Genomic DNA, 21,255 nt, shown 5'->3' on the forward strand with positions numbered 1-21,255 from the left:
TGCAGCTCAGAGTCAGCTATGCTAGCAGGCCACTGAAACCCAGGGACACACCTGTCTCTGCTCCCCAGCACTGGGGTTACAACCTAAACCAACATCACACCCATTTGCTTGCTTTTTGTTTGTTTTGTTTGGTTTAGTTTTTAACCTGAGTACTGGGGAAAGAACTTGTGTCCTCTTGCTTACAAGGCAAGCCCTTTACTAACTAAGCTATCTCTCCAACTCCAACTCTGGCCTCAGTTTCTCCTTGGTAAAACTGAAATTTTTGCTTCTAAATATTCCAGTGAACAATCCCTGGAAGCTGGAAGACCGCTTCTAAAAGCACCAATGAGGAGCACTCTTGGTCAGTGGGAGTACGAGACAGCCGGCACTTTATAGGGGGAATATCTCCCGGTGCTGACGGAATAAAGCACAGATCCATCCTATGCCAGGCTATGGGATCTCTGGCTGGTCAGCACACATACTGCCCTAAAGGGCTAATTTAGATGATAATTCCAGTATAACTGGAGAGGAAAATAAAAACAAATGGAAAACTCCTAGCGACTTAAGAGGGAACAAACAAGGGGACCTTAGCCACTGCCCAACCACAGAAAACCCAACTGTCAACCATGCTGTCCTTACCCAATCTTTGCTGGGGTTTAGCGAGCTGAGCACTATCAACGGACAACAGTCCCAAGATTCTAGAATCTTTGAGCTGGAAAAGTCCCTTCAAAGTAACTTCATGTAAACCCCTCTCTCGTGGATAGCTTGTCCCCCACTGTCACTGCAACAGGCAGACTGGACAGCACCACAGGGGACAGCTCTGACAAATCTGTTAAGGATTTGCCACCGATCTCCAGGGCACCTTGAGCCTGTCACTTTGCTCAAGGTTGAACTAAATGATCTAGACCTCTTCCAGCCCTAAAACGCCAGCGGTCCAAGTCTCTTGTGGACACAAGTTAGCTATTAACTTTCTGTCAAAGACACTCCTCTCATCACAGACCCAGGCTTCAAAGGCTGCACTGTGAGCGGCTTACCACTCCTGTCCTGCCATTATCTGCCCAGCTCACAAGTCAGCCTTTCCCCACAGACAGCCCCATGTGGTCGGGCCTGGCTGCAGATCAGGTCTCTCACCACTACCTGACTGCCTACACCCTCCTCTCCAGAACAGAATTTGCGGTGCAGCTGCAGCTGTTGCTGTACTCCTCAGCCTTGCTCGGCTCACTGAAGAGTTGCATTCCATAGCCTTCTCAGAGTCCCTGGACTTGCCAACCACCACTGCCCTCAGACGCAAACCTCCAGCAGCTCTAAAACCACCACTTCCCAGATCCTCACTCTGGTTGCAATTCCCTGGCCACACCCCCTCCCCCTGCTTCCTCTCTTGCCCTCTCCCTTTCTTCCAGTGACTTTAACCTTCTAATCATCCTGACTTCTTTCTCTAACTCCCCAGACCAGGAAGCTTTTCCTGGAGGAAAGGTAAGTGTGTCGATAAGTTATCTTGACCCTCCCGTCTCCAAGGGCAATCTATCAACTCAGCTACTTTATCATTTTAGGACAGTGAGCCTCTTGAAGGTAAGGACCACTCAACTCAAATGTGCTCCATTTGCCCAAAGCACAAGAATAAACAATTTACGTATCTTCAAAACAGAATACTACTCAGGTAACAAGAATGAATCTCAAAAACATTTGAAACCATTGACAAAAGCACACACATTAATATGATTCTGTTTGTTTGCTTCTTATTTTGACAGGGTTTCTCTGTGCAGCCCTGGCTGTCCTAGATCTCACTCTGCAGACTAGGCTGGCCTCCATTGAACTCAGAGATCCACCAGTCTCTGCCTCCCAAATGCTGGGATTAAAGGCATGTGCCACCACGGCCCCAAACTGTTTCTGATTTTTTCTTTTTCCTTTTTCAAGATAAGGTCTCACATAGCCTGGGCTGGACTCACTGTGTAACTGAGGATGGCCTTGAATTTCTAAAGCTCCCAGTACAAGGTTTACAGGCATGTACCACATACACTATACCTGCTAGTAGGATTCTACTTATTGGGAGCAAAACTAATCTATGCTGAGAAAGGCCAGAGCAATGGTTATCCTTGGAGACTAGTGTAGTCAGAGTTTCTTTCCAGACTAGAGGTCAGGAATGTTTGAGAAAGGGCATGAGAGGACTTTCTGGAGTGATGATCAAGCCATGTATGTTCATAGAGGTGTATGAGCTGACAAGTTTACAGATTTGTTAGCTGTTATCAGATATTGTGCTGTAAGATCAGTGCATTTATTTGGGCATAAATATTTACTAGAGAGAGAGAGAAAGAAAATTACTGCTGGGCATTGATCCCAGTAATCAGGAGGCAAAGACAAGTAGATCTCTGAGTTCAAGGCCAGCTTGGTCTACAGACTGAGTTCCAGGACAGCCAAGGCTATACTGTGAGACCCTGTCTCAAAAAAAAAAAAAAAAAAAAAAAAAAAAAAAACTGTAAACAAATTCAAATTCTAGCTAGTGAATATTTGCTACAGGATTTGGAGTGCGGCATACTGACAGCTGTAATTTACTTTGAGATGTGTCAAATTTTTCATATAACTTCATGGATGAACAAGGATAAAAATGTTACAAAATAAGGATGAGAAATGGTAATTGTAGAATCTAGGAGGCAGGGTAGCTGCAAAATTCTTTAACTCTTCTGAATATTTGCTGGTCTCTATAATAAGAAGTTGAAAAAAAATATGAACCAAGTGCCCACTAAATACAAATGATATAAAATCAAATGGATTCATAAAGAGCTCAGGTTTTGGATGTCAGGTAAAGACATAGGAACAAAAATTTAATATCTATACTGCTTAGGGCAAGTTACTCAGAGACCCTGAACAACTCCTCTTCCTCATCTGAAAAATGAGTAAGATAACAGTACCTACCACAAAAAGAGTGGGAATGAAATATGTATGTCACTTAATGTATTATATGCACATATAGATGTTCTTACAATGCCTAGCCACATGGGAAGCTCTCAAGAATGGTACGAAAGGGCTACCAAGAGAGTCCAACAGCCAAAGGCACTTGCCACCTGAAATACAAGCCCAATGACTTGAATTATTTCCCTGGACCCCTCTAAGAGTAGAAGGAGAGATTTAACTCCTTTGAGAAGTTGTCCTCTAATCTTTACATGTGTGTCATTTAGCATATGGTACACTTCCCCCAAACACACACACAAACTAATAATTTTTTTTAAACTGATGATATCTAACAAAAGCAAAAACATTTTTATTTTGGAAGGGACAGGTTGAGACAAGCTAGTCTCAAACTCAGCACACAGCCAAAGGGTGATCCTGACCAAGAGAGCCTCCAGCTTCTGCTTCCCAAGCATAATCTTTGCCACATGAATAATATTGAAGACTGCACAAACTAGCACAAATGTGACCAAATTAAGTCTAGACCTTTGCTTTTGTTTTGTTTTAGGTTTTTGAGACAGAGTTTCTCTGTGTAGCTCTGGCTTTTCTGAACTTGCTCTGTAAACCAGGCTGGTCTTGAACTCACAGAGATCCACCTGCCTTTGCCTCCTGAATGTGGGATTAAAGGTATGTACTACCACTGCCTGGTTTTAGACCTTTGTATAGAGACAGTAAAGCCCAAAGGTGTGAAGGCAAGCCAGTGAGCACATGGCCAGATGAATCTACTGGCTTGAGTTCACAGGCCTCCATAGCTACTGCTAAGAATATAGACAGGAAATTCACGAATGCAGAACCACAAAAGGCTAGCAAATAAGAACAGCAATCCAGCTTCCATAATAGTCACAGAACGTGTGACACAAGCACACAGTATGTTTTACTTAGTGGTTTAACGAAATCTTCAAGAGCAATATGAATTAGGACATGGGAAACAGACTCATATATGTTGATGAAAGTACAAACTGATATGATCTTTACAAAGTTTTAAATTACATTTATTTATTCTAGGGGTGGGAGCAGACATGCACAGGTGGAGGTCAGAGGACACCTTGTAGGAGTCATTTCTCTTGTTCCACTATGTGGGCTCAAGGGATCAAACTCAGAACTCCTGGCAGCAAGTGTCTCTACCACTGAGCCATTTCTTTCTTTTTGAGTATCAAAAAGGCCAGGCTACTTTTATTATAAAAATAGGAACTGGAACTGCTATGCTAGCCTAGCAGTGGTGGAATATGCCTTTAATCCCAGCATTTGGGACGCAGGGGCAGGCAGATTTCTGAGTGTGAGGACAGCCAGGAAGAGGCTACACAGAAAAACCTGGGGGGTGCGGGGGAGTAGCACTCTCATGACAGACAGGAAGTGCTTCATGAACTTGTATGTGATCCTTGCCAGGAGCCATGCTAATTCCTGAATCATTCAATTTTAGTGTACACTGTGGGAGTGAGCCCTGGCATAATCTTCTAGTAGGGCTAGTGGGTGCTGCCTATGAAATTACTTATATATGTTCATTTTTACTAGTCCAATTTTAAAATTGTGTGTGTGTGTGTGTGTGTCTGCTTAAGTAACACCATGTGAGTGCAGGTACATGAAAAAGTCAGAAGAGAGTGTCCAGTCCCTTGGTGCTGTCGTTAAAAGTGGTTGTGAATCTAGGCCCTGGTAGCACACGCCTTTAACCACAGCACTCATGATGCAGAGGCAGGCAGATCTCTGTGAGTTCAAGACTAGCCTGGTCTACAGAGCAAGTTCTGGGACAGCCAAGGCTACACAGAGAAAAACCAAACAGGAAAAGGAAACAACAGAAAAGTGGTTATGAGCGGAACAGAACTTAACTTGGGTTCCCTGCAGGAGCAGCAAATACTGTTAACCACAGAGCCACCTCTCTGGCCCCTGCCTGGCCAGGTCTACTTGTGTGTCATCTATAAATGTTTCACACAATAACCATAACTAATCTTTTGTGGGTTTGTTTATAACAGCAAATCTATAAACATAAATATGTGTCACTAGAGAAATTGCTAAATTATAGAATACATAGGAATAAGGTAAGAGCTGAGGGTATAATTCAGCATTAGAGTGCTTGCCTAGCATGTACAAGGACCTAGGTTCAATTCCCCTGAACTGCAATAAAATCGGGAGGGGTACATTAGTGTATACTAACTAGAAAAATTCTATTGTTAAAAAAAAAGCAAGTTATTAGAAAATATATGCTGTGTATATGTACTGACAGGCACTGCTTGCAAGTCTGGTGCCTATGGAAGCTACAAGAGGGCATTGGATCCCCTAGAGCTGGAATTACAGAAGGTCGTGACCCACCACGTGAGTGCTGAGAACTGAACTCAGGCCTCTGGAAGAGCTGAGTAGCTGAGTTATCTCCCCAGGCCCATGTTGCTAAACTCTTTGTTTGTTTGTTTTGTTTTTCCAGAAAGGTTTTCTCTGTAACCACCTGTCCTGGAACTCACTCTATAGGCCAAATTGGCCTTGAACTCACAGAGATATGCTTGACTCTGCCTCCCATGTGCTGGGATTAAAGACAAACATCCAATTGCTAAAATTTTTTAAAGTAGGTGTGTGTGAATGTATATAACAATTTTATTTGCACGTTCATGGGGAGAATGTATGCTTTGAGAAGGAGATACAGATTTTAGAACAGCTAAAAAACAGTTATGATAATATGTATGTGTGTATATGTGTGCTTTTAATTTTTAATTACTTTATTTATCTGTGTGTGTGTATGAGTTCTTGTGCCACCGCACCACTGTGGACATAAGAGGACAACTTGTGAGCGTTCTCTTCTTCTATCATGTGGGTCCCAGGAATTGAACTCAGATCACTGGGCTTGGCAGCAAGTACCATTGCCAGTTGAGCCATTTTTCTGACCCATATTATATAAGTTGTGTGAGTAGTCAGCTGGTATGTGTGCATGTGTGTCCAAATGTGAGCAGGGGAACTGAGTGGAATGGGATTTTGTGCAACTTTTCTACTTTTCTGCATGCTTTATTTTCTACAGAAAGCATAAAAATACATGTTAAATTATATTTTGATGTAACTTTTAACCCTGTCTATAAATCAACAGAACAAGCCCTTACAAGCTCAGCTGAGCTAGGCTACGCGTATAGCTCATCGGTAAAGGATTTGACTGGCACCTGTGACAAGCCTAGGTTTGAATCGCCAGCACTACACCAGAAACAAAACAAAGCAAAAGGTCTGACTCTAGAGTTGGAGATGAGAAGGGTGGTCATTTCAAAAAACGGAGAGAAGTCTTGACAACGTAGTGAGCAATGCACCGGTATCAAAGCTGTAAACAGGACTTGCCATGGACAGTATAAGGCCCGCTTTCTTGTTTTCAAAAACTTTGAGTGGCATTCTGTAGCTTTAGGACAAAATTAAAATGGACCGTCCTGCGGAGGGCAAAGCAGAAACCCTAGGAAATGGCAACTACTATAGCATTAGCATACCATACAGAGGCCCTGCCTCAGCTGCTGTGGATGGATGCTTAGGTAAGTCCCCCAGCCCCCACCCCACTCCACCCCACACTCATAAATAAATACAAAGGAAATGCCTTCCCGAGGGGGCCGGCTTCTCTCCCTTGGCCTCTGACCTCGGGAGCAGCGGTTCCCTCCAGGCGAGGCCCCTCTCCCCAGGCCAGCCTGCGACAGTGCAGCGCCAGGCAGGGTCGTGCACGCTGACCTGGCCTGCGCCCGCCGCGCCCGCCGCTTCTGCTGAGCTCCGCAGTGCCGCGTGACTCACTGCCAGGTCACACGGAGCTTATCTGGCTCCAGGTGTGCACTCTTCTCACATGACATCAGCCGGCCCGCCCAGAGCAGCCCAGTAGCCCCGCGGCCCTCTGCCTTTCCTCGCCAGCCAGCCCGCACAGCAGCATCTGCAGCCCCGCACAGCCTGCTGCTGCAAAACCCACTTCCACAAGAAGCAAAAACTGCGGGCCCGGGAGGACCAGGGCGGGAAAATGCCAGCAGCCCAGCCCTCCTCCAAGTGTCACCTCTCCCTCCAGTGCCTTTTGCCCACAGCCCAGCCCTGCCATTTCTCCGCAAGCCACCCACTCCTGTGTGACCTTGAGCAAGGGGCATTTCCTCTCCAGCCTCGGATTTTCCAACTGTAACATCTTCAAGGGTCAGACAGCACAGACCTGGCTCCAAACCTCTGAGAGAAATTTTGCTCTACTACAAAATACAGATTCCCTCTCTGCCTCTGACTTACAGTGTGACCTTGAACCCAACTCCAACATCTCTCTGAATGTGTGTGTGTGTGTGTGTGTGTGTGTGTGTGTGTGTGTATTCGAGTACCTGGCAAAAAGAAAAACCCCTCTTTGAGCCCTGTAAAAGCCTCAGTCTACAACCTAAAACCCCTGTTTTTCTCAACAGAAATGTCAAGGGAATGTGGGTCATTTACAAGCCACACAGTTCCTACCTCCACAAAGATGAGGGAGATGAAGCAAGTAGGGGAACCGGAGAGTCACCACCCACTCCTACCACTCTAGCTCCAAACTCCACTGCTCTGCACCTTCTAATTCTGGCTACCCCAGAAAACGTTTAAAAAAAAAAAAAAAGACCACAGTAGAGCTGGGATGGGTGAGTGGGGTAAGCACAACTTCTTTAAAACTTCATTCAGCAGGAGTCCCATGAGAACCTGTCAATCAAAACATACAGTGGATCCCCAGCCCTTCAGCTTTACCCTCCATGCCAGGACTCACTCACATAGATGCTCTGCTTCTAGTCTGTGGTGCCCACTCCAGACACTACGGACAGATGACGGATCCGTGGTTTTTTAAGCAGCAAGAACAACCCAGCTGCCCTGAAATCCTTTGACACACTAAGTCTGGATGGAGACTTCCGGAGTCCCAGCTCCCTGCTCCACCCCAGCAGGGTGGATTCCCTTTTCATGTAAAGCCCAGTTCTGCCCCACCCAGGTGTCCTTCAGATACCTGCTTCGGGGAACCCTAGGCTTAACGTCCCCATTTTTGAAGACACGTGCCCCCTTCAGTGAGCAGTCTCCAGTAAAGCCATTGAAGGGGATCTGGGCAATGATCCCAGACAGCCCTGGAGTTGGGAAGGGCACCATCCATGTGACGAGAGCTTCTGAGGAAGAAGTCTCCAGACACACAACCCGGGACCTGAGCCAGGCCAGGAGAGAGCAAACAAATGAGACACTCGGATGCCGAGTATCCAGTAGTCAACTATCCAAAGTCCAAGCTCTCAAAGGAAGTGTCCATAGCCTGTGACCTTCCTACTCCCTCCCTCCTCCCCTGGCTACAACCCTTCCTCAGTCCCCTAAGCCTGCAATACAACAGCTTACCCCAAAGTCATTGTTTTCCTGGAATTGAGGCTCCACTCCCAGGATCCTCAATCTCCAATAGAAGCACACCTCCACCCAAGGCTATATATAGCCAACCAAGTCTTGTCCAGCAACCAGGAAGATGCTTCCTGGAAAACCTCCTTACAAAAGGATGGGGGGGCGGTGAGGAGGTGGCAGGTCTTTGACAAAGACCCCAAAGCCTGTTAGGAAGCCTGAGACATCAGGGGAGCAACTTTCAACATCCCCAAATAGAAAGTAGCCCCAGAACCAGAAAGGGTGGGCGCACGGTTCAGCCAGGCCTATTGCCATGGCAACGGGACACCAACTTGCTCAAGAAAAAGGCTCCAGATTTGGTGAGCATAAGCCAAGGCAGCCTAAATCAGCGTCCTCCAGATTCATCACCCTGATAGAGTGGCCCTGCTCTTAGTCCTGGCGGGAACAATTTCAGGGCCTCCTCGGCCAGATATGACCGGGACACAGAGAAGCAAACTCAGCCTATGTAAATCAGCCCAGGGCATTAGTGAGATGAACGCTATTATTTGGAGGGCTACCTGAGGACAGGAAGGAGCTACATGAGAACCCCTTCCAGGAAATGTCTCCCTGCCCTCTCCACACACTATGAGGCCAAACACATACCTTATTGGCTAAAAGACCAGGCAAAATGAGTACAAAAGTAAGTTGGCTGTCCACCCTTCCCACCTCCAGCCATCTCTAGCTCATTTTGACAGCAGTCTTTCCAACTGATCAATAGGATATTGTGCCATGCCACAGGACGACACCCCCACAACAAACCCCCAACCTGTGGTGTGTCTCGGAAGGCCTTGTTTCTTCCAGGAGTGTGGCCCACTCCTTGGGTCATGCTGGGTACCAACCTGTGTGTTTCTAGCACAGGGAAGGGCGGGGACACCTGACCCTGCTACCTCCCCTTCCATTGGCGAAACAACTGGCAAGGCAGGTTCGCAGGGCGGGGCATCGGTACTCTCTCTCAGGCCTGGGGCAGGCTGCCCTACCTTCCCACACACACCCCACCCCCTGCAGGGAAAGGTGAAGTAGGCAACCAGTTACACAGGGCAGCCTACACTGCTAATCCCCAGCCTGACATTCGCCCACCCGCCCCCATCATCTATCCCAAGAGGAGGGGGCCCAGGAAGCGGGGTCTCCATTGTTTTGCCAGCTGTCTAGCAGCTGCTCCTTTGAGAGGAGCCCGCTGTCGGCCTGGCACTGAAAGGGTGAAGGCCGCTGGCAGGGATAAAGGACTCGGAGGAGGTGCTCGCTTTTCTCCCAGTCTTCCTCAGCGCCTCACCCGCTTGCTTCCTTTGGGGGTCTTGGGCCTAGCCCAGAGATGCCCCCCGACCCAGTCCCGAGGCTGCAGCCCCATGCCGCAGCTCTGGGCCACCTGGTCCTCTAAACCTTCAGTCCCTCCCAAGCCGAAGGCCACCCTATCCTGTCTCGGGCGCTCAGCCTGCCAGCAAGGGCCCCGCGCTTTCCCTGCTCGCTGCTCTCGATGGGCCCCCACCCGGACTGTCCAGCCCCGCGGCGCCGCCAGGGACAGAGCCTAGAGTCCGGGCCGCCGCTTCCAGGGGACAGGGCACGATCAGGCGCTCGCGGGCCCCGCCGACCGGCCCGAGCCCTTCGCGCCACCCTCCCGGGCCCGGCTCACCACCATGGGACTACCCCACACTCACCGGCCGCCGGAGCCCGCCCAGCAGGCAGCAGGAGCGGAGAAGCGGCATCCAGCGGCCCCGGCCGGGTCCCGGCTGGAGCGCAGCACCGCGCAGCGCAGCGCCGCCCCCCCCTCTCCCCCGCGCCCGCGCGAGCTGAGCGGACCGAAGGGCGCCCCCTCCTGGCGGATGGCGGGATAGACACCCGCCGGCCTTGTGCCCGGGCGCGCCTCCAGACCTGCGCCAAGGGGGCGCCCGACGCTGCCCAGCGATTGTCCGCGATGGACTCAGAGACCCCGGAGGCCGTGTCCGAGAAGCCTTGCCTGGAGATTTTGTCCGCTCTATCCTCTACAGGCTGAGTACATATCTGAAAGGTGCTGAGTTGCACTGTCCAGGGAAGACTCCAGAGGGACGTGCTAAATGTATGGAAGTTCTGCCCAAGGCAGGCACTGAACGTTCATGGATTTGACCAGAGGTATTCAAAGATTGTAATTGAGTCTTGGTGGCTGCCGCTTCCCAGAGTGGCTCTGCACAGGTACACAGAAGTCCCTGCTGGATGATGTCAACTGGCAAATTCAAGGGGGCACTTCCTAAGCTACACCCCTAAGGTGGGAACATGCTCTCAATGGCTTAGTCTAGCACCCACAAGGCCCCAAGTCCAGACCCCAGCATGGAAGAGGAAGAGAATGACAAGTTCAAACACCAATTGATGGTGGTGACACAACTACTTTGAAAGACGGTTTATTTAATGTAATTAATTTATTTGTTTTGGTTTTTCGAGACATAGTTTCTTTGTATAGCCCTGACTCTCCTGGAACTCTCTCTGTAGACAGCTTGGTCTTGAATTTGGAAATTCACTCTCCTCTGCCTCTGCTTCCAGAATGATAACCACGAAAGTCGAGAGCCACCACACCCGTCTCTGACAATTTCTTACAAATTTAACCTCTTCTTGTTATTTTCCCAAATGAATTGAAATCATGTGCACACAAAAACCTGCACACGACTTTCTAACAGCTTCATTCATAATCGCCAAAACACGGAAGTGAGCAGGATTTCTTCAGCAGACAGATAAATCAATATAAAGTGTATAGTACATCTAGACAACAAAATATTCAATGCCAAAGAGAAATGAGCAACTAAGCCATGGAAAGACACGGAAGAAACTTACTGCATATTACTAGGTGAAAGAAGTCAGTTGGAAAATGCTACATACTATGTGATACTACATGTTGTTCTAGTGAGCTTCCTGTGGAGGTGAAGGAAGATTGGTGGTGTCAGGAGCTAGGCTGGAGGGATGGACTGAAGGACAGAGCACAGAAATTTTTTAGGGTGGTAAAACTATTCTTTATGACACTACATCAGTGAGCACGTGTCATGATACATTTTTGGAACTCTATAGACTGTATATTACCCACGATGAACTCCAGCTGGTGTACTGAAAGGAGAGAATTTCAGTTGAGAAAATGTCTCCATAAGATCTGGCTACCATTTTGTTAATTAGTGATTGGTGCGGAGGACCCAGCCATTGTGCAGGAGCCACCCCTGAGCAGGCTGAGCTTGCCATGGGCAATAAGCCAGTAAGCAGCACTCTTCTGTGGCCTCTGCATCATCAGCTCCTGCATCCAGTTTCTTGCACTGTTTAAGTTCCTGTCCTGACTCCCTTGATGATGAACAGGGAAAGTGATGTGAAAGTATAAGCAGAAATAACCCTTTCCTCCCCAATTTGCTTTTGGTCATGGTGTTTCATCACAGCATCAGAAACCCTAACTAAGCCATCTGGGAAGCCAGTGGTGGCGCACACCTTTAATCTCAGCAGAGGCAGAGGCAAATGGATCTCTATGAATTCAGGGACTGTCTGGTCTATAGCCAAGGCTACATAGAGAAACCCTGACTCAAAAAAATAAAATAAAATAAAACAAAAGACATCTGGGTATACTGCTGTGTGCCTACCCACACTTGCTGGGTAGGAGCAAGAGGCACATTCAAAGCCAGCCTAGGTATATAAGACTCTGTCCCCAAGACACAAGGGAAGTTAACCTCGTGTGTGCTGTAGACTGGGTGGTTGGGATTCATTGATTGTGACGACTATGTGTCTCTGATGTATGGTGTTGATAGTGCAGGACTCTGGAGGGAAAAGGGATGTATAAAACTCCCTGTTCTTAGTCAGGTACACATCTTTAATCCCAGCACTCAGAAGGCAGAGGCAGGTGGATCTTTGAGTTCAAGGCCAGCCTGATCTACAGAGTAAGTTCTAGGAGAGTCAGGGCTACATGGAGAAACCATGTCTTGGAAGAAACAAAAACAAAACAAAACAAATCCTCTCTGTACTTTCCACTCAATTTTACCATAAATGTCAAACTGTGAAGGTTGTTTGTTTGAATTTGTGGTTTTTGTTTTGGTTTGAAACAGAATCTCAATATGCAGCTCTGGCTGGCCTGGAACTCGGTGTACACCAGACTGGCCTTGAATTCAGACCTGCTGCCTCTGCCTCCTGATTTCTGGGGTTGAAGGTGTGTGCCATTGTTTTGTCTTGGCTATAAATGGAAGTCAAAATAAAACAGCCCTCCCTACTCCACAGGAAAAAAAATAGCAGAAGGATGTCCCCATAAAATAACACAGGAGACATTTCTTTAATAATTGTTATTGAGACACAATCTTATGTAGCTTGGGCTGGCATTGAACTTCTGAACTTCCTTGTCTCTGCCTCCCAAATGCTGAGTTACTCACATGGCTCACTATGGAAGATTTGGTTGAGGTCACACCCAGAATTTCGTGCATCTAGGAACTGGACTTATACTCTAGCCTTATTCTTTGTTTCATTTGTTTCTTTGTCTTTGTGATGGGTCAAGCTATTTAGCTCTGAATGATGTGCAACTCACTTATGTAGCCTAGGCTAGCCTTAACTCACAGTGAGTTTTCTCTCTCTTGCCTCTAGAGTACTGAGATAACAGACATGGCCACCATACCCATATTGTTTTTGTTTTTAAGATTTATTTATTATGTTTACAGTGTTCTGCCTGCATGTGTGTCTGCATGCCAGAGAGGGTACCAGACCTCATTATAGATGGTTGTGAACCTGGTACTGATAATTGAACTCAGGACCTCTGGAAGAACAGTCAATGCTCTTAACCTCTTAACCATCTCTCCAGCAACCCCCCCCCCCAGCTCAAACCCAATCTTGTTTTTAATAGACTTTTTCTAAACTCCTAAGGTAAGCTGACTTTGGCATGCCAAGTGAGAAACAAGTAAGGTGATTAAAAAACCCTTACTTACATCAGTTACCCTTAGTATGGGTCAGACACCAAGCTGACTCCTGGATAGAACTGTCTCATTAATCTCCACAATTACTCTGTTAGAACGTTGTTATTATTATTTTCATTTCATGGGTCAGAAACCAGGCTTCAGAAAGCCAAGCCATCCCACCCCCACAAGGCCATGGCTCTAACAAGTATCGGATCCAACCTCTTGCTCAGAATTGCTAAGATAAATTGCATCCTGGGAATTTTCAGTGAATAGTAACTGGGGTTTGGGGCCACACAGAGAGGATCCTTGACTCTACCCTCTCTAAACCTCAATTTCCTCATCTATAAAATGGGGATAATAACAGTGCTTAGCTCATCTCTGAAGGTGGGAAGAAGAGTAAATGAACAAATTCACTTAAAGCAATTAGCCCAAGACTTGAAATGTGGTACGTGGTTAGAAACGTTAGCTATTATTAATCTCCCTGGACCTCTATTCCCTCATCTGTAATGGGGGGAGGGTGCTGACAGCATGGACTTCAGAGAGCTAGGGTGAGGCTTAGGAGACTAGCTACCATGCTATATTCCTCCAGAAAGACCCAGGTGGGGGCCTGTAGCCCTGAAAATTTGGAAGGCAGAAGGAGCATCCCTCAAGCCCAGAAGTTTGAGAGGAACCTTGTAAATGATGAGAGTGGATTTAAAACAAACAACAATAAAACCTTGCAAATCAAGAGATTCTTTTTTTTTTTTTTTTTTTAAGACAAGATTTATTTCTTTGTAGCTTTAGAGCCTGTCCTGGAACTCACTCTGTAGATCAGGCTGGCTTCAAACTCAGAGATCCTCCTGCCTCTGCCTTCCCAGTGCTGGAACTAAAGGCGTGTACCACTGCTGCCTGGCTAAGATATTCAATTCTTAAATTTCCTTATTATTATTACTTTATGTTTATGGGTGTTTGGGTGTTTGACCTGTGTGTATGTCTGCACACCATGTGCTTATAGTACCTGCAGAGGCCAGAAGAATATGTCATATCCCTTGGAACTAGAGTTACAGATGGTTGTGAGCTGCCAGGTGGGTTCAGGGAATCAAACGCAGGTTTTCTGGAAGATCAACCAGTGCTCTTAACCACTGAGCCATCTCTCCAGACCTTCACATTTCTGTGTTTGCTTTAAGAACATAGGCAAAAACCAGGTGGTGGAGGCACACGTCTGATGGGAGATGCCATTATGTATATATGTTTCTCATACTGGTTAATGAATAAAGCACTGTTGGCCAATAGGAAAGCAAGATAGGAGGGACTAGGAGACAAGGAGGAAAGAGGAAGTAGTAAATAGAGAGTCAACATGGAGAGTCTGGAGAGAATAGAACCGCCAGCCGCCTCTCGCTGGTAAAACCACGTGGAAATACATAGAAATGGGTTAATAATTAAGATAGAGCTAGCCGATAAAAAACTAGCACCTGGCCAATAGCATTGTATCAAATACAGAGTCTCTGTGTGTTATTTGGGGCCTGCGCAGCGGCCGGACAAGACCGGTGGCGGGAGGAAAAACCTTACACCTTACACACATCTTTAATCCCAGCACTCGGGAGGCAGAGGTAGGTGGATCTCTGTGAGTTTGAGGCCAGCCTGGTCTACAGAGCGAGTTCCAGGACCAGCTCCAAAGCAATACAGAGAAACCCTGTCTCGAAAACAAAACAAAACAAAACAAAAAACCAACTTATGAGACCTTTCAGCTACATTCCTGACGGCTGACGGCCCCTGTTCAGTATAAATTTGAAGCAAATCCTAGGTATCACAGGGTTTCAGCTGAAAATGTTTTGAGTGCTCCTCCAAAGAGCAGCCGGTCTACCCAGAGAGTTCCAGGGTAACTAAGGCTGTTACAGGGCTACATAGAGATACCCTACCTCAAATAATTTTTTTTATTTGTTTTTTAGACAAGGTCTTGATAAGGTGCCCAAACTGGCCTTGAGCTCATAGAAATCCACCTGCCTCTGCCTCCCAAGTGCTGGGATTAAAGGCGTGCACCACAGCCCGGTTTATCAACTGTTCCTGACTCTCTTGTTCACAGGACTACACTACTGCCCCCTCCTCTCAGTCTGTCAGTCCCACCCACTCAGGGGTCCTACTGATGCTCCTCCATGCATCTGTCTGCATCTGCTCTCCTGGCATGTTATCTTTCATGCTTCATAATTGCTTGTCTAGACAATTGCAACACTCACAGTTCACCTGTGTCCACATCATCCTCCCTCCCCGTGGCTGTCAATCTTATATAGTTCAATCACTTCCTGGTTTCAATTTCCTGACTCTCATGAAATGCTCTGATGACCTGGTGTATGGGTCAACAGAATTTTCCATAAATAGCCTGAAAGTAAGTAGTTTCAGCTTTGCTAAATAGGAGGTCTCTGTCTCAACTATTCAAAAATAACTCCAAAGCAGGCAAAGATAATACATGAATAAATAGGCATGACTGTGTTCTAATAAAACTTTATTTACAAAAGCAGGTATACAGCAGATTTGGTCTCAGAGCTCCAGTTTGATGATTCCTGGGCTAAGAAATGGATGGAACTGGACTCCTTAGCATAATGAAAGGCCCTCATTTAAACACAGCAGCAACAATGAAACAGCATGCTTCCCTAAATGGGTCACCAGGCCTGAGAGTGCGCTGTCCTTCATTTACGCATTCTTACCATCCCCCTAAATATGAAGTCTTCCCTGACTCTTTAAGGTCCCTTCCAGATGCTGGCTCCCCTGGGAGATATCCACAATTCCATTAGGCAGGGCTGATTTTCTCCCCTGAACTCCAATACTTGCTACCTATTTCTCTCTCTCTCTCTCTCTCTCTCTCTCTCTCTCTCTCTCTCTGTGTGTGTGTGTGTGTGTGTGTGTGTAAGTCAAAGGACAGCTTGTGTAGGAGTTTGTTCTCTTCCTTCACTATGTAGGTTCTGGGGATCAAACTCAGGTTGTCAGGCATGGTGGCAAGCAACCTTTCCCACAGAGCTGTCTCTTGTGCCCATCTACCTGCTTCTGTTACATTTAGCCTTTAGGGGCTATGTTCCCTTTGTGCTTCTCCTTCTTTTTCTTCTTCTGCTTCTTCCTCCTTCTCCTAAGAAAAGTTTGCAGACTAGAGAGATGGCTCAGAGGTCAAAAGCACTGGCTGCTCTTCCAGAAGTCCTAAGTTCAATTTCCAGCAACCACAGGGTGGCTCACAACCATCTGTAATGAGATCTGGTGCCCTCTTCTGGCAGGCAGGCATGCAGGCAGGACACTGCATCCATAAAAAATAAATCATTTTTTTGTTTGTTTTTTTGTTTTTGTTTTTTTGTTTTTCGAGACAGGGTTTCTCTGTATAGCCTTGGCTGTCCTGAAACTAGCTCTGTAGACCAGGCTGGCCTCGAACTCACAGAGATCCGTCTGCCTCCTGAGTGCTGGGATTAAAGTCGTGTGCCACCAACATCTGCTTATAAATAAATCTTAAAAAAAAAGTTTGCTTGTTTGGAGTCAGGTGGGTTTTTTTATTTATTTGTTTGTTTAAGATTTATTTTTATTTATATGTATGTGTGTATATCTGTATGAATGTGTGCTCATGTGTGTGGATGTCAGGTCTTTTGGAGCTGGAGTTACAGGAAGCTAAGAGCTGTCCACTTGGATGCTGAAAACTTAACTTAGGTCCTCTGGAAGTATACTAAGTAATCTTAACCATCTCCCCAGCCCCTATACATTTATTTATTTTTGAGATAGGATTACATATAGTTTAGGACAGCCTCAAACTCACTATAGCAGAGGATGACCTTGACCTTCTAATCCTCCAGTGGCCATTTCCCCATGATGGAATTTACAGGTGTGTGCCACCCTGGTGTTTCCAAATATATTGAAACCAATTAAGTTAGCATAATGAGCTGAGCCCCTAATCCATGTCTCCCCTGCAAGATACACACACACACACACACACACACACACCACCCCACATCACACCCAGGGCCCTGCCCTTCCTTGAGACTGAGATGGCTTGCCCAGAGAGCAATGCAAAGCAACCCAGCAGGATAGACTGAAGTGACTCAAAGCAACCCAGCAGGATAGACTCAATGTTCAAGACCACAACAGGAATAAGTCACAGGGCGGATTAGGAAGTGGAATGTGTGACTATTTATGAAATGGAATGAACTTGGGGCCACAGAGGGGAGAAGTGGCTGGAGATAGGCAGGGCAGGAACTTCCCATAAAGATCAGGCACTTACGGACCTCACACTGGCTAGTCAGGGACTCCCATGGGCCTCCATCCACCTCTCTGCAACAAGTAGCGTTATGAGATGCCTTTTTACTCACGGGCAAAGTGCCACCACAGTAGCAGGTAGCCCACCCAAGGCCACACAGCCGGTCAGTGCTGGGCAGGTTTGCCAAGATTGGGGTCAAGCATCCTTCCCAGTCATTCTCCACCTTAGTTTTTGTGATAAGGACTCTCCTTGAACCTGGAGACACAAGATTGGGATCAGTGGGCAGTGGATTGAAAAGCTTCAGGGATGGACTTGCAAGCACTGGGGATTGGGGTCTGGTCCTTATGTTTGTGCTTGTGCAGCAGGCACTTTACTGGCTGGGCCATCTCCCCAGTCCTATGTCAATCACAATATCTGTTGAGGTAGCTCCCTTGGGAGCAAGAAGGGGGATTTGCTAAATACACTCCACTTGCCCCGCTTTCAAGGACAAACAAGATGCCAGTATTTCTCCCTGGATGACTGTCCTGGATAGTTTTATATCAACTTGACACAAGCTAGAGTTATCTGTTAGGAGAGAGCCTCAATTGAGAATTTACCTCCATAAGATCTGATTGTAAGGAACTTTCTTAATTGGGGGTTGGGGGTGGGCAGGGCTGAGCAAGCTAGTAAACAGCACCCCTCCATGGCCTCTACATCAGCTTCTGCCTCCAGGTTCCTACTCTGGTTGAGTTCCTGTTCTGGCTTCTTTCAATGATGTTCTACAATATGGAAGTGTAAGGCAAATAAACCTGCCCCCCAACTTTATTTTTAGTCATGGTGTTTCATTGCAGCAATAGGAACCCTTTCTAAGACAATGATGATGCCTGATCAGAGACTGGTCCTTCCTGCTACCCTGTGCTATGAGCCTGGGGAACAACACCCTAGGGCCTGACTTATCAAGGCACTGACCAGAATGAGAACAGCTGAAGCCCAGTCCTTCTACAGAGTGGAGCAGCATAGCATAGACAAGCAGCCCTCAGCCATGGTTTCTGCTGGCACGGGCAGCAAAGAATTCTGGCAGTAAAGATCTAGCCTGTCAGTGCAGCTCTGTATAAGTCAGGAGTCTCTAGAGAAACAGATGTGGTAGAAAAAAAGAACACACACACACACTATTTATTATACTGGCTTACAGACTGTGGTCCAGCTAGCCTAACAATAGTTGTCTACCAATGGAAGGTCCAAGAATCATGAGACTGGATGTCTCAGCTGGTCTTCAGTATAGCCAGAATCCAAAGAAGTAGGCTCTAACACCAGTGAAGGAATGGGTTTGTCAAAGACAGCAGGCAAAGAGCGAAAGCTCCCTTCTTCCATGTCCTTTATACAGGCAGCCAGCAGGTGTGACCCAGATTAAAGGTGAATCTTCCTACCTCAAAAGATATGGATTAAAAGTAGGTCTTCCCACTTCAAATGATTTAATTAAGAAAAAGTCCCAGGGCTGGAGAGATGGCTCAGTGGTTAAGAGCACTGGGGCTCTTAACAGAGGTTCCAGGTTCAATTCCCAGCACCCACAAGGCTGCTCACAACTGTCTGTAGTTCCAATTCCAGGGGTTCTGGCACCCTCACACAGAAATGAATGCTAGCAAAACACCAACACATATAAAATAAAATAAATCATTAAAAAAGAAAAGAAGGGGCTGGAGAGATGGCTCAGTGGTTAAGAGCACTGGCTGTTCTTCCAGAGGTCCTGAGTTCAATTCACAGTACCCACACAGCAGCTCACAACTGTCTGTAACTTCAGTTCCAGGAGGTCTGATACATTCACACCAATGCACATAAAATAAAGTAAATTATTTTAAAAAAAATCCCTCACAAGTATGCCCAGCCCCTTGAGTTTTAGTTAATTCCAAATGCAGACAAATTGACAACCAAGAACTGCCATCACAAGGTCCCCCAGGTATGGAAGGGAGCAGCCACCACCCACCACACACAGACAGCAGGAGGACAGTCTTCTCTGAGGCACTGGACAGAATATAATTGGCATTTCTGAGACTGGGGAAGGCTGGCAATGAAATAAGCCTAGAATGCCAAACCCAGAGAGAGTTGCCCAGCAAGTCCAGCTCCATGGGCTTCTGCAGCACCCTGAGGTGATGGGCATTGCAAGACCCTGTGTAACTATGGACCAGGATACTAGGCTGCAGGCCCAAGAATGTAAGGGTAACCTCCCCTTTTACTGTATCCCTCTAGGAAGGACCAAGACCCCAAGCCTCAGATTGACAGCTTCTGTAAGGCCTCCTCTCCATGCTCATCCAAACCAAACTTACCTCTCTCACAAACTGGTATAGGACATAGGAGATAGAGGATGTGGCTTGCAGCAGATTCTGGAACCCCTGCAGGAAGGCATGGGAATGAGCAAGAAGCAGATGCAGTGGTTTGGTGTGGCCTGACTGCAACATGTGGTCAATGAACTTGCAAGGCTTGTCCTCATAGCATCCCCATCACAGTGACCAGCAAGACACTGAGTTACACTGACAATCACTGTACAATGTCTGGGCACTTTGGTCAGGAGCTGAGACCAGGAAGACCAGTCTCCATCTGTGGATACAGAAATCACAAGCCTGAGAGAAAGTGAAAGGCCAGGTGTAGCAGAGCACAAAGGTCATCCCAGCACTGAGGAGGCCAAGCCAACAAGATTGTCAGTTCTAGTAAGGTCTTGGATACATGGTGAGTTCAATGCTGACCTGGAATACTTAAAGAAACCTGTCTCCAAATTAATTAAAGAGAAAGAGGAGGAGGAGCCTGCTGTGGAACAATCTTTGTACATTGCAAATATGTCTTACTCTCATTGGTTAGTGAAGAGCCACTTGGCCTATAGCTGGGCAGAAAGAGATTGGGTGGGAAAGCCAGACTAGGAGGGTGCTGAGGAGGGTGAAGTCTTAAGAGTTACCAGGCAGAAACAGAGGAAACAGAACATGTAGGAAATGAGGTAACAAGCCATAAGCCGCATGGTAGAACTTGGATAAGAAATATAGGTTAATTCAAGTTGTAAGAGCTCGTCAGTAATAGGCTGGAGCTATCAGCCAAGCATCTATAACTAATGTTGAGTCTCTGTGTTGGTTATTTGGGAACTGGAGGGCGGGAAAGAAAAGTCTGCCTACAAGAGCCAGGCATAATGGCACAGGGCTATAGTCATAGCACTTGGAAGGCTGAGACGGGAGGGTCATTAGTTCCAGGCCAAATATGAGCTACATAGCAATACCGTGTCTCCAGATTAATTCAGTCAGTCAGTCAGATAGGAGCAGGAGAAGGAGGAGATTGAAAGCGTGGGGCTCAGGAGAGACGGGATGAAAAGATGAAGCCTCCAGGCATAAGCAAAGCTGTTTCCGGCCCACAGCGAGATCTCCAGTCCATCTGTCTCTGATGACCAGGCATTTCACTGGTTTTGACAAGGACAGGAGGAATAAACTGAGGACAAAAGGACAAGGGTCCTGAAAGAACAGGACACACCTTCAGATGCAGCTCAAGCCTCACCTGAAATTACTTCACTGGACTGCAAGCAGGCCTTCAGGGCTTCCGGACATTTCCTCCAGCCTTCCAGCATAACAGGTGAATCCTTTCCAAGATGTCTTGATAGTCATTTCATGGTTTAGCTTCATTTCTCCTCTGGGACCCAGGATCACCGATGTCTGGGTTGATAGGGACAGATGTCACTATGTCTCTGCCCAGTGCCTGAGGATGACTCATGCTGTGAGATATTCCTTTACACTGTGTGAATATATGATGTTGTGACTGGTTTAATAAACAAACTGGAGCCAGGCAATGGTGGTGCAGGCCTTTAATCCCAGCTCTTGGGAGGTAGAGGCAGGCAAACCTCTGTGCGTTTGAGGCCAGCCTGGTCTACAAAGCTACACAGAGAAACCGTGTCTTGAAAATTCAAAAATAAACAAA

General features: G+C 46.9%; 1 protein-coding gene across 12 annotated transcripts in view; it reads right to left on the reverse strand.

Annotated features, from left to right (window-relative positions):
• The window catches only part of Myo18a (myosin XVIIIA), a 99,843-nt gene extending 89,825 nt beyond the window's left edge, over positions 1-10,018 (reverse strand). For all 12 annotated transcript variants that reach the window (XM_051179910.1, XM_051179908.1, XM_051179909.1 and 9 more), the window contains exon 1: positions 9,909-10,018. The gene's annotated coding sequence lies outside the window, so the exon portion shown is untranslated. The remainder of the gene's footprint in view (positions 1-9,908) is intronic.
• Positions 10,019-21,255: the final 11,237 nt, after the last annotated feature.

The sequence above is a fragment of the Phodopus roborovskii genome, unplaced genomic scaffold (genome assembly GCF_943737965.1).
Source record: "Phodopus roborovskii unplaced genomic scaffold, PHOROB, whole genome shotgun sequence".
NCBI lineage: Eukaryota > Metazoa > Chordata > Mammalia > Rodentia > Cricetidae > Phodopus > Phodopus roborovskii.